Source organism: Macrobrachium rosenbergii, chromosome 44 (assembly GCF_040412425.1).
Source record: "Macrobrachium rosenbergii isolate ZJJX-2024 chromosome 44, ASM4041242v1, whole genome shotgun sequence".
NCBI classification, from domain to species: Eukaryota; Metazoa; Arthropoda; class Malacostraca; order Decapoda; family Palaemonidae; genus Macrobrachium; species Macrobrachium rosenbergii.
This window is the reverse complement of record NC_089784.1, coordinates 14,994,448-15,007,040: the sequence shown is the minus strand read 5'-3', so window position 1 is coordinate 15,007,040 and position 12,593 is coordinate 14,994,448. Positions and strand designations below refer to the sequence as shown.

Genomic DNA, 12,593 nt, shown 5'->3' with positions numbered 1-12,593 from the left:
ACATAGCATGAAAACCATCAGACGTTGACAAATTAATGCTCCTTAAGGCTGTGGTGTTGCAGTTATGTGATGCCCTGTTTCTTGAGTTTAATTTTGTAGAAGTTTAGGCTGTAGTAAAGGGATGTTAGAGTTTTGCGTGTTATCTAAAGTGGTTTGGTCCTGATGTTATTTCAGCCACTTGCATTCCAACTTGGACCTACCTAGATAATGGGACAGTTTTATCTTGGCTGTGAGGTTTCAGCATAAGATTTTAATGAAGTAAAGATGTATATGTACAAAATTTCACTAAACCTCAGTAATCATAGAAAATAAAATACCTTTTTTTCTCGTGTTACACTGCCTGGTTTGATAGCATTAGCAGAATTGAGTCATCAGAAGTCCTGAGTCTTTTTAGCTAAGAGTAGTACTGTATACATTACATTTGGCCACCCCTTCTTCACTAATCAGAATATCATTGCTCCTCAGCTGTGACATAGAACATGATAGTCAGCCATCAGTGTACTTTGTATTGAAATATTAGAAAGATGTGTTGCTTTTTTTTTGTGAATCAAGAATGCCACCATCTTTTAAAATTGTAAATTTATGTACTTGGCAAATGGTACTATAGTAAGAATCACATTGTTTAATGCTTGTACTGTACTGTATATATAAGATGCACTCCCATTTCAGAAGGGCATATTCAGTGAAAAAAAACTGTTTGATGTACAGGTATACAATCCCTTATACAAAATTCTGAAAACTGATGTGTGTACTGTATGTTAGGGGGAGGGGGGGAGCCATAAGGTTCTTTTGGTCCGCCAGCAGGGGTACTAAGTCACCCCGAGTATGGGTGTGGCATGCAAGACTTGTAAAATATATATGGGAAGTGTTGGCCCCAGTTAGACTGTTACACCAGTAGTGTCCATTTCTTAAAGTCAGATATTACAGTTGTTTAAAATAATGATAATTTTAATAAACTGCTGTTTTACTTTAATAATATCACAGTATTATTATTATTATTATTATTATTATTATTATTATTATTATTATTATTATTATTATTGTTGTTGTTGTGAAACAGACGACCTTGTAACAAGGCTATAATATTGAGAATTAAAAGCCACATTAGTGTTAAAAATATTTATGTACAAAGTTAAAAACGAAAGGGAGAGACTTTCAGATGCTACTCCATGTCCTCAGTAGGACTGATGAGGGATACGGAGTAGTATCTGAAAGTCTCTCCCTTTCATTTTTAACTTTGTACATAAATATTTTTAATAGTGCTGTGGCTTTTGATTATTAATATTATTATTATTATTATTATTATTATTATTATTATTATTATTATTATTATTATTATTAATTGATTAATTAATTAAATTCTGAAGATGAACCCTATTTATATGGAACAAGCTCATAAGGGCCATTGACTTGAAATTCAAGCTTCCAAAAAGTATGGAGTTATTTGAAAGAAACAATAGAAGGTAATGAGAAATACAGAAAGAAGAGATTAGTTATTAGAAAAACAGATAAATTAACAAATTAGTAAATAAATAAAAATGTACGTAAAATATTAAAATACAAGTTGAATTGTATTAGGGTAGTAATGCATGAACATTATGATCATGCTCCATGTGCATTTTGGTAATGTTAACATTCTTAAAATCATCAATTGACTGAATTTACTGATAGCAGTTAGGCATTTTTTGTAAATTGTCAAAGCTGGGCTAAAAATGTAGCTGACCTGTATTTAGAAAGATAGAAAATTTTAAGCAAAGAAATGGTGTTTTTGCCAGGTTTGGAAGATGTCACATATTTTCAAATGTTTTGCAGCCTCCAAGTTTTATGTTCTTCAGCTTCAGCTACAAACAGCAGCTTAAATTTAGTGGTATTCTATGTAAATTTATGCTCACCTTTAAAGGAAACTAAATGAAATTCACCGTAATAAACAACGTTTATGTGTTATCGAGACAGGACACCAGGGTGGCGCAATGATTTTGTTTGCATCCACTCTTTTGCAAATAGCTGACAGGCTAACTGACAACGTATCTTAAGCAATTTTTCGTAAGTTTGTTATTTATAATGAAATATTGAAAACAAGCCAGATTATGAGTCTGTTATCACAAGCTTACAAAACATTGCTTACGATACGTCAGCAGTTAGCCTGTCAGCCATTTGCAATGAGTGGATGCAAATAAAATCATAGCGTCGTCTTGGTGGCATGTTGTAGTAACATGTAAACGTTGTTTATTTATGGTAAATTTCATTCAGTTTCCTTTACAGGTGAGTGTAAATTTACATATGATATCATACTTTATTCCAGTTATTATGCTTGTTTTTCAATGTTTTATTATTAGCAACAATTTTTGTGCCTACCCAGCATGTTCGTTGTAGGCTAGGCATAGTGCTCGGTCTCCCATCCAAAATGCAGCCAACCCCCGGTATTTGCTGGAGATGCGTACCACTATCCGCAAATAGCTCAAATCCGTGAATACTTGAAACCCCTCTACAAACGCATATAACTGCCTATTTTGATAGTTCAAAACACCAAAAAAAAAAAAATATGCTAAAAATGCTTAAACCTGATTATTTTAATAGTTTTATCACAAAAAGTGCATTTAATCATGAAAATATGAAAGTACAGTAATTTGTGAGTATTATCTAGTAAAAATACTGCGAATAGGCGAATTTCATATAAGTAACTTACCAAGTAATTACATAGCTATACTTTCCACTTGTGCAGCAGCTTAAATTTTAAAATCCACGGTAGCGCTCTTGATAGGTGACCATTCCCACCCACTAACAGGAATACTAACGACTTAGCAGACAACCTCATTCTCTTTCTGCTGCGCTCTGTGTAAACATCAGGTGTTTGCGGCAGCTTTGTATATTATTCATCAGTTACATAACCGGATTTCAGTGAAGTATTATCACTGATTTCGAGTAGCCTTCAAGCCTACAGCTTTCAGGGTCATTATTTTATTGTTTTGTTGTTAAGATCTGATTCAAGTTTATCATATTTCACAACAGATTTTGCAATCAGTTGATTAACTCTCCTTTACTGAGTAGCATATAACGAAAACATCGTGTTTGCTACTGAACCATTGTTTTCAGTGCCGAATACATATTGGCAAGTCTCAAATAGTGTTTGATAAGGAATTGAGATATGTTTTGTGTGATGGTACTGTGTGCTTCAAAACAATTGTCGGTAAAAAATTTATTTAGAACATTTTCTTATTACACTTTAATTTGCAGGAAACTGAAAAAGTGTAAGGGCAGAACATAGTAAGGAGAGAAATTACTAGCTTCGGCGCCGAGCGCCTAGAAGCATCTGCTAGCTTTGGCGCCAAGTGCCCGGGAGTGCTCACTAGCTTCCGGAGCTACTAGCTCACCTGGCGCCCAGCTGCACTTGGCACCATTTACATCCTGGGAGCACCCAGCACCTGGCGCCAACTCTTCCCACTTTAATTTTTTCTCCCCTGCTACTAACCCTCTTGTCTTCTCCCATGCCTGGCTCCCTTGCTTCCTTCCTGTGCCTTTGCCAGCCTTGTGTTTGGGTTAACAGAAATTAACCTTGTGATAGTGCAGTGATGGGCAGTGGAGGAGGTGATTATCCGGCCCGTCTGTTCTCCTTGGCCTAAGTTACTGTCATACTCCCCTGAACTTGGGAGAAGTCATACTGAAAGACCAATGGAGGCTGATGAGAAGTTCCTCGGGTAATTGCCCCCTCAGTCAAACCTGTTGTACAGTCCCAGGTTGCGATAGACAGCTACTGAAAAGGCTTCTTGCTGGAAGTGTAGGGGATGAGGTGACTATTCTGCCTGTCAAATCTCCTAGACCAAAGGTCACTGTCCTGCTCTCCTAAACCTGGGAGAAGAAATACTTGTTGTCCAGTCCCAGGCATTGGTGGACAACCATTGAAAAGGCATCCAAAAGGATGTATAGTGATATACATTCCAGTTTGGAATTCCATGGTGCTTGTATCCTAAACCTCCATTTGTGGAGCACCAGCATTTGGAGCCAAAACTCTAGTCCAGAGCTCGTAGGCGCCCAGCACCCGAGCGCCCAGCAACTTTCAAGCATCCAGTGGCTTCAGTCATCACCCCCCCCTTCCCCCCACCAACGCTCCTAGATAAGATATACCGAAGGTCCAAAGGAGGTTGGTGGGGGTTTGCCCACAGGAAGTTGCCTACTCGGTAGAACCTGTCACTCACAGTTCATGTGGTGGAAGACCCTCAGACTGCCATTAGAAGGGCATCCCCTTTTAGTGCCCACCAGATGTCATCGGGCTCAAGGTTAGCCCTGACAAGAGGCGTTCTAGGGGTTTTCTACAGCGCGTCCCAACCCTTGAAGAGATGTAGTGAAAACAAGAAGTCTCCTATTACGTTCCAACAGACTAGAGGTTCTTCTCTGGGCACATATGACAATCACAGTCTCCAAGTGCTCAGCACCTGCTGTCTACCTCTGCATGCTTGGCATTGGTTGCCAAAAGTTCAGCGCCAATTCCTGGGCGTCCGGCGCCGATTCCGTAATGCTCGGTGCCTACTCCAGAACTTCTGTATCTATCCAGTACTTGAATCCTGCCTGTGAATAGTTATCACCCGCTCACAGACAGTTTTTTTTAGAATGTACTGTTGTTCTTTCTTGAAAGCCAGTTCCCAGTTGAGTGCCTGGCTCTGGTTTTTACAAGTGACCGGCACCAGTTCCTGATAACCTGGCATCACTTCTTCAATATCAGTCTCCTGCATCTGGGTGCCATATGGAGAGCATTAGTCTGCATATGGAGAGCCCTTTTCGGAGGACACTTATGTCCAGTATTTTTGAGTTTCATAGCAGGAGATCTGGTTAAGAAGGTAGGGGACTTCCAGCTTTTAGTTGAGAGACATTACCTAGGTTTGTCTCTGAGTCCTTTCCTGTGTGGGGAAGAATGATTGAGATGTCTTCTAGAGATCTCCGCTCTTTACTTTGAAACCTCAGAAAGAGAAACTTGGGTGCTCTTTTACTGCTGAGTGAGTCACACAGTTGCATTCAGCCCTGTTATTTTTGCCTCAGGGCCTACATTTCCTCTCCCCTCAGGACACAGTTTAGAGAATGGTGTCTGTTCTGCAGGAGGTTTGGCTCAGTTTGTCAAACCCACAGTTATGCCTGTGCTAGGTTTCCGTGTCTTCCTCATATGTCTTCACCCTGTACGTAGTGTTATCGAGTCGCTCGAATGTCCAGGTGTCCACCGACTGTCAAAGAGTCATCAGGGTCAGCAGCTAGTCCACATGGTGGTCTTTGGGTCAGGATGAGGATCTATAAGTTCCCTCAGTTGTCCGTGAGACTGCATAGTAGTCAGTGAATCTGCACGACCCGCAATGCCCCTTTTTTCTCTTAGAATAGAAGAGGAATTCAGGATAGAGATGAACCAGACAATCCTGTCATCCACTCTCCTAGGGCATTTGGATGAAGACCTGAGTTATGCAGGAAATATCCTTCCATGTCCCCACTGGACTCTCGGAGTATCTCAAGTCCGTCTGACAGGACAGAATCCTCTAGTGCGAGGATCTGTGTTCAGGCCCCTCTATGGCAAGCCTACTCTCGAGTCCTCACTTCTCTAGCGTTTGGCTTTGTGTTCTGGAGCGTCATTCTTTACTTGGATGACTGACTTCTTCGATTACCTTTGAAGGAAAATGCGAGGAGGTTTTCTAACATTTGGGGCAGGGAAACGCAGCTGGACACTCTTGTTTTTCCCCTTAGCGCTGAATTAGGTCGGACCTAAAGTAGTGGCTGTCCAAACATGAACCATTAGAAGGGAAGTGCCTTCATACTACAAACTCAGACCTAGTTTTCCATTCAAACGCCTAGGATTTGGGTTGGAGAGTGCTTGGGGAACCGGGTAGTTTCCAGGACGCGGCCCTTGGAAGAACAGAATCTTCTCAGATAGCTGAAAGCTTTTCACTTACGACTTCAACACTTATCGACCCTATTGCACTCCTAGACTGTGGTAATCTTGTTACAAGACCACAGTCCTAAGTATATTCTCATCTCTGTCAGATAGCAGAAAGCTTTTCACTTACAGCTTCAGCGCTTGTCAACCCTATATCACTCCTAGACTGTGGTAATCTTGTCACAAGACCACAGTCCTAAGTATATTCTCATCTCTGTCAGATAGCTGAAAGCTTTGCACTCACAGCTTCAATACTTCTCAACCCTTTTTCACACCTAGACTGCAGTAATCTTGGTTCAAGACCACAGTCCTTAAGCATATGGAGAAGAAGGAAGCAAAGAGTTTCTCTCTCTCTCTCTCTCTCTCTCTCTCTCTCTCTCTCTCTCTCTCTCTCTCTCTCTCTCTCTCTCTCTCTCTCTCTCTCACACAGTCAGCAGAGAACTCCTACGATGGACATATCAAATCAAGTTTTCCAGTCACTTGATTTTGTAGGGCAGACGAATTAGATATGGCGGAGACACGGAACTGTCAGAAGCATGTCCTTCCCTCCAAGTGGACCTTGGATCCCCCTTGGATCCCCTGGTTGATGGAATCTGTGGGATCTTTGGAATCTGTGGGAAAGGTTGATTATGGCCCATTTTGCCGCCTCAAGGAACCATTGCCTTCCTGATTTTGTTCTCCAATCCTAGTCCCTCTTGCACGGGCAACTGATGCCATGGAAGGACTGAGCAAGTTTTCAAGTTCATCACAAGGTAACAATGACACTCTTAGCCCCGTTCTGGACCATGAATATTGGTTCCCAAACCAGACAAGGTTGTTGGTGGACCCTTTACGACTTCTTCTGCAATCCATATCCACTCAGGCAACCTCACTTCAAAAGATACCACTAAAGGGGGATGTCTCTTTTCTTGGACAGATTTACAGACTGTGCGGGAGCATGCCTGGAAGAAGTGAACTTTTCAAGACCGACTGCAGAGACTGTTGCTAGATGCAGACAGCAGTCTTCTTGCCAAATACTCCAGTCTAAGTAGGCAGTCTTTCGTTGATGGTGTAATGGCTATAACATCTCATCTACGAATTCCTCTTTAGCTCAGATAAGGGAGCTCTTCCTATACCTGAGGACTGCCAAAGGGGCTCTCTTCTTCCCCCTTCAAGGGCTGTAGAGCAATGCTAGGCTTAGTATGTAAACACAAAGGTCTAGTTTTATCTTCTAACCAAGATCTTAGCGACCCATGAAGTCTTTCAAGACTTCCGAGGCAGAGAGGAGTCTACTCCATATATTGGAATTTGGATGTGGCTCTCGAGTGGTTCATGTGTCCCTCTATTGAGCCTCTCCTAGAAAACTCTGTTCTTTGTAGCCCTAGCAAATGCCAAACGAGTTAGTGAGCTTCAGAATATAGACAAGCAAGTAGATTCTACTCAGGGGGAGACAGTCTGTGAACAGGATCCGTGCTTCCTCCCCTAAGTGATTACTGGACATCCCTGGCTCTGGGCGAGTGAGCGAAATGTCTAGTTTGAGCTTTCAGGTTTTACCTGAAAAAGCTTTTTAATCACAGGACCATCCATACCTAGAGTGTCCGGACAAGATCCTGTCTCACCCTTGGTCTTTGAATGCATTGTCCTTCATCTCCAATGAACTTTGTTTTTGAGACGCACTCTCAGATTCAGGAGAATGATTTACCTACCTGTTAAAGGAAAGCTAAGACACCAGGATTTCCTCTACCTCATTAGCTTTTAGGCTCGCTATGTCACTCACTGCTGTTTGGCAATTGGCCCACTAGAAGTGTAATAGTTCTTCACTTCTAAATTTTCCTTGAAGTCAAAACAGTGTTTGAAAATTTTGCAGTACCTTGGGACCATTATTAGTAATTGGCATGGCACTGAGGGAGGAAACGTGATTTTTTTCTCCTCCTATCTCTTCACCTTGTAGTAGGGTGCAGAATTTTGGGGGGCGCTGAGGGTTACAATGTATGTGCAGCACCCACCACCATCAGTGGATGGGTAGTTGTTTTATTTCAGTGCAGGTGACAAAATTTTCTGGATGTTTTCATATCTTGGAACAGCGCCCAGGGCAAGGGCACTTAATGATGCTTTGCCAGCCAGTGGAATACTCCTTGGCTGCAAAGCTCCCACTTCAGTAGAGGCGCTCCTTGGGTATACTGCCGCACCACTACAAGTTAAGATGGGCACCAACCAGAGGCAATATTCTCCTGCAATGGCTCTCCTAACTGATATGGAAACAACAAGCATTGTTTTCCAATGCTAGCAGCTTTTTTCTATTTCAGATTCATTACGTATCTCAATGTTTTGAAATGGAATATGTCCATGTATCCCACCTCCTGTCAATGTGGGAATTAGCAATATAATTACTTGGTAAGTTACTTATATGAAAATGTTATTTTCATAAAAATAAGTTTCATATTTACTTACCAAGTAATTAAAGAGTGGAAGCCCACCCTCCTCCCCTCTGATGGACATAAGGGCAGAAACAGAATGAGGTTGTCTGCTAAGTTGTTCCTAGTATTCCCGTTAGTGGGCGGGGCTGGTCACCTACAGAAAACAATCGGAGCGCTACTGCAGATTTTAAAATATAAGCTGCTGCACAAGTGGAAAGTATAGCTATGTAATCACTTGGTAAGTTTTTATGAAACTTAATTTTATTATGAAAATAACAGTTTTCTACGAACAATGTGTATATATGTTCCACAGAGAAATCTACGAATAGGTGAAGCCGCGAATCCAGAAATGCGAGTAGGCTGGGGTCCATTGTACGGCTGCATTGGATGCAGGGCAGTTTTTAGTACATTTAAAAATTTAAAAAAGCGTCTAATACGCCGGCAAATACAGTATATATAGGAAATTATTGAGTAATTTTTCCCATCAGTAGTCAAATAATCATGATCATGACAACATTCAAACTTAGTGCCGTACACACAGTTTGGAATCAAAATATACCTGTAAATAGAACAGAAGTAGAGGGCTGTCATTGGCCAACAGCTCTCCTTGGCAGCGAGCCAGCCAGTCAGGTTTTACCTGTATTCTGTCTGAGAAAGAACGTTATGCTCACGTGAAGCTGACAATGTATGTGTTTTGAATACAGTACATAATTTTTAATAGTGTATGTATTTTACTGATTCCATGAAGAATAGAATGAATTCCTTCTCATTACTTTTGAGTGCAAAGTTGTTGGTTCAGAGATTTTTCAGGAACGAAAGAATTTTTTATTTTATTTTATTTTTTTTTTTTTTTTTGCTTCAGAAGATATTTACTAACGCTGTGTTGACATAACCTTCAAAACAAAATTCGTCTCTTTAATCTCATGAGGAATGTTAATACTGTGCATTTCGATTTACCTGCTGGTCACACCCTTTAAAGTCCATGCAACTGACAACAACAACAAAAATTTATTTATTTTATTTTATTTTTTTTATTTATTTTTTTTTTTCAAATTACCAAGTACTACCTGTACTACACATTTTTTGAAACCTTATGAATGCACGTACTCACACACACACTCTGTGTGTGTATATGTGCTAATACTTATTGGTTAAAGAGACTCAGATTAGCAGTATATTTTCAGAGAGATTCATCTCTTTAATCTCTCGAGGAATATTAATCCATTTCTGTTTACCTGCTGGTCACACCCCTTATAATAAGTCCACGTGACTGACAGCAACAAAATTTGTTTGTTTTTTTGTCTTCCAAACATGTATTACCTGTACTATACATTTTTAAATCATTATAAAAACACAGACAGTGTGTGCATATATGCTAATACTCATTGGTCAAAGAGACTCAAATTAGCAGTATCTTCCTGAGAGAGAGAGAGAGAGAGAGAGAGAGATACAGTTATTTTATTATTTTGGGATTTTTTTTTTTTAATCTTGGGATTTTCTAAGGTCAGTTCTTGGGATTTCATTAGAAAAATAATTTGAGTAGCAGCACACACCCAAATGACTCAGGTCAGCCATTAGCAAGCCAAACTGCCAACCTTATGAATTGATGCTCTACTCTCCAGAAAATGTTTTCGGCTTTTCGAGCTTTTTGGTTTGTAGAATTTCGGATAAAGGATTGTGTACCTGTGCCATGTTTTATGCAGTGCATCAAGAGACTTATAAAAGACTTAAAATTTCTTTCACGTTCGGATGACTTGATATTTGTCTAACATTACACCATACTAGTAGTATATCAGAAGAAAAGTTGGTTCATCTGTATATATAAAATGTATGTATACAGTATATGTATGTGTGTGTGTGTGTGTTCCAGCATAACTTTGAAATGCATTGAGCAATTTCAACCAAACTTAGTATACAATGACTTACTATCTCAAGAAGAGTACTGTGGGCTTAAGACATTACTAACACCAAAGGACACTAAACTCTACAAATTTATCATACCTCATTTTGGTATACATATGACTTACTATCTGGAAAAGAATACTGAGGTGGGGTAATACATCCCTGGCACCAAAGGGTGGGGAAGGGTGTGACGTAAAAATAACCGAAAAGAACAGATATTAGTTTTCGAGTTACTGAGACAAATGGTGACATTCCTGATGCCCCTTTAAGTCCAAGTTCAGCCCTGATACAAAGAGGATGGGGTGAGAAAGGGTGAAAAATGTAAAAAATGACAGATATTAGTGTCTAATACATAGTTTTCCAGGCTGACGAGATGAATAGTCACACTCCCGATCCCTTTAAGTCCAAGTTCAGCCCTGACAGGAATGCTGGGTGAGAAGGGGTGAAATATAAAATGTCAGAAATGTTGGGCAATGCAATTGATGGAACTATCTTAACAGGAAAGGGAGAGTGGGAGAGGGAGAGGAAGTGAGAGAGAGAGAGTAGGGGGTGTCAGAGAGAGAGAGAGAGATTATTGGTTGTCATTCAGTTTCCCGGGCAGCACCAGGTTGGTCAGCTAGTGTGAATATAAATTTGAAAGATATTTAAACAATTTGTCATTTTAATTGCCTTTACAGTTTCTTATTTGTTGTGGTCCTCCTAATTAACCCGTTAGGTTTATCAAATTTTTAAATACAGTACAGTCTTCTGATCAAAAGGTAAGATGTTAAAATTAAGTTGTTTTGTCACAAAACCATTAATCAAATGTTGCCTTACTTCTGTGGACAAGGAAGTGCCCAGTTGCACCTATTCACATTGGTCCAGATTGGTCCAGATTCAGAGGCATTTATTGCTCCTGCTAATGCCTAGTCTTTCTAATGACACTTGCATTACTCTCACTTTCTACTTGTTTGCAGAATTATGCCAGGATGACAAAGTATCTTACGTGAGGGTACTCTGCCTATGGCAAAATCCATCTCTAGCATTTTCATACACATATAAGTTTGAGGCAAATCTTGGTCGTCACTGCCCGATTCGTCCTCCTCTAGACTAGGATACTGTACATCAACCAAGTTGCCAGATGGATGACAAAATCACAGATGCCTTTCCCCTTGCATGGTACACACACTAGTTTTTTTCTATACAGTACTTGGTTTTTTCTATACAGTAAACTCCCCATATACGGGGAGGGATGCATACTACACACACACACACCACCCCCCCATGAATACCGAAAATCCGCAAATACTTAAAACCCCTCTAAAAACACTTAAAAGTGTCTGTTTTGATAGTTCAAACACAAAAAAAAAAAAAAATGCTTATACCCGAGGATTTTAATAGTTTTATCACAAAAAGTGCATTTAGTCATGAAAATTATATGAAAATACAGTAATTAGTGAATATTTGTCAGTGAAAAATATCACGAATGGGCGAGTTTTCCCCGAATAAAGTGTATATATGTTCCATAGAGAAATCCGTGAATAGGTGAGCCCGTGATTTGTGAGAGCGGGAATACGGGGTTTTACTGTACAGTGCCAGCCTTGGCTCATCGATGTACTTCATGATTGGTATTGCTTTCCCTTTCTGGTAAAAAGCCCTCCTTTATCACCTTGACCAGTCTCTTTCAGTTCCTGTGCCCACAACACCAAGAATTTTTGCATTTGATGTGGTCAGGTTGATGATAGAGGCATTTTAAGAAAGTTTAACATTTACCACTTTGTAGTCTAAAAAGCATCTCAAGGATGGAATCCAGTTACTATATAGTCCTCAGTCAGCTTAATAAATTTCTTTTTTGATATGTAAGAATAAAGATGGGGGGTCCATAAGATGGTTGATAAGGATGAGAGATATTTTGGCTGCTTTTGATCTCTTAGGAGACTGCTATTACATTTCATACATTCACCCATAAGGTAGCTCTTGCATTATGTGTGGGTGGGGTACCAAATTAGCAATTTTTGCTTCCAGCTGTTGATGACCCCGTAGTATTTCACACGAACTTTGACTCCAGTGGTGGCTAGGATTCACAGAGTAAAAAGTAATCATTGACATCCCCCCCCTCCCAGCTGGTTGATCAAGGCTTTGTTGACAGGGGATCTGAAAAATAATCTCTCTATTCACTTTAAGTCATGTTGATCTTTTGGACTGCAAATAAATTGGTGAAATCCAGTTTGGCATAATCTGATGACATTTCACTTTTCAATGACTATTAAAACATCAGCAGATATTCATGTCTGTAAGTAAAATCATGTTAGGTTTTTAATAGAGCACCTGGTGTTGGGAGAATATAGTACCTCATAACCACTTCAGGATTTGATCCCTCTAGCTATGTTAGCTCACCAAATCTTGGA

General features: G+C 39.9%; 1 protein-coding gene across 14 annotated transcripts in view; it reads left to right on the top strand.

Moving 5' to 3' along the window:
- LOC136829355 (histone-lysine N-methyltransferase 2C-like) overlaps positions 1-12,593 on the top strand; it is a 189,130-nt gene that overhangs the window by 78,501 nt on the left and 98,036 nt on the right. The gene's annotated exons all lie outside the window — the stretch shown is intronic.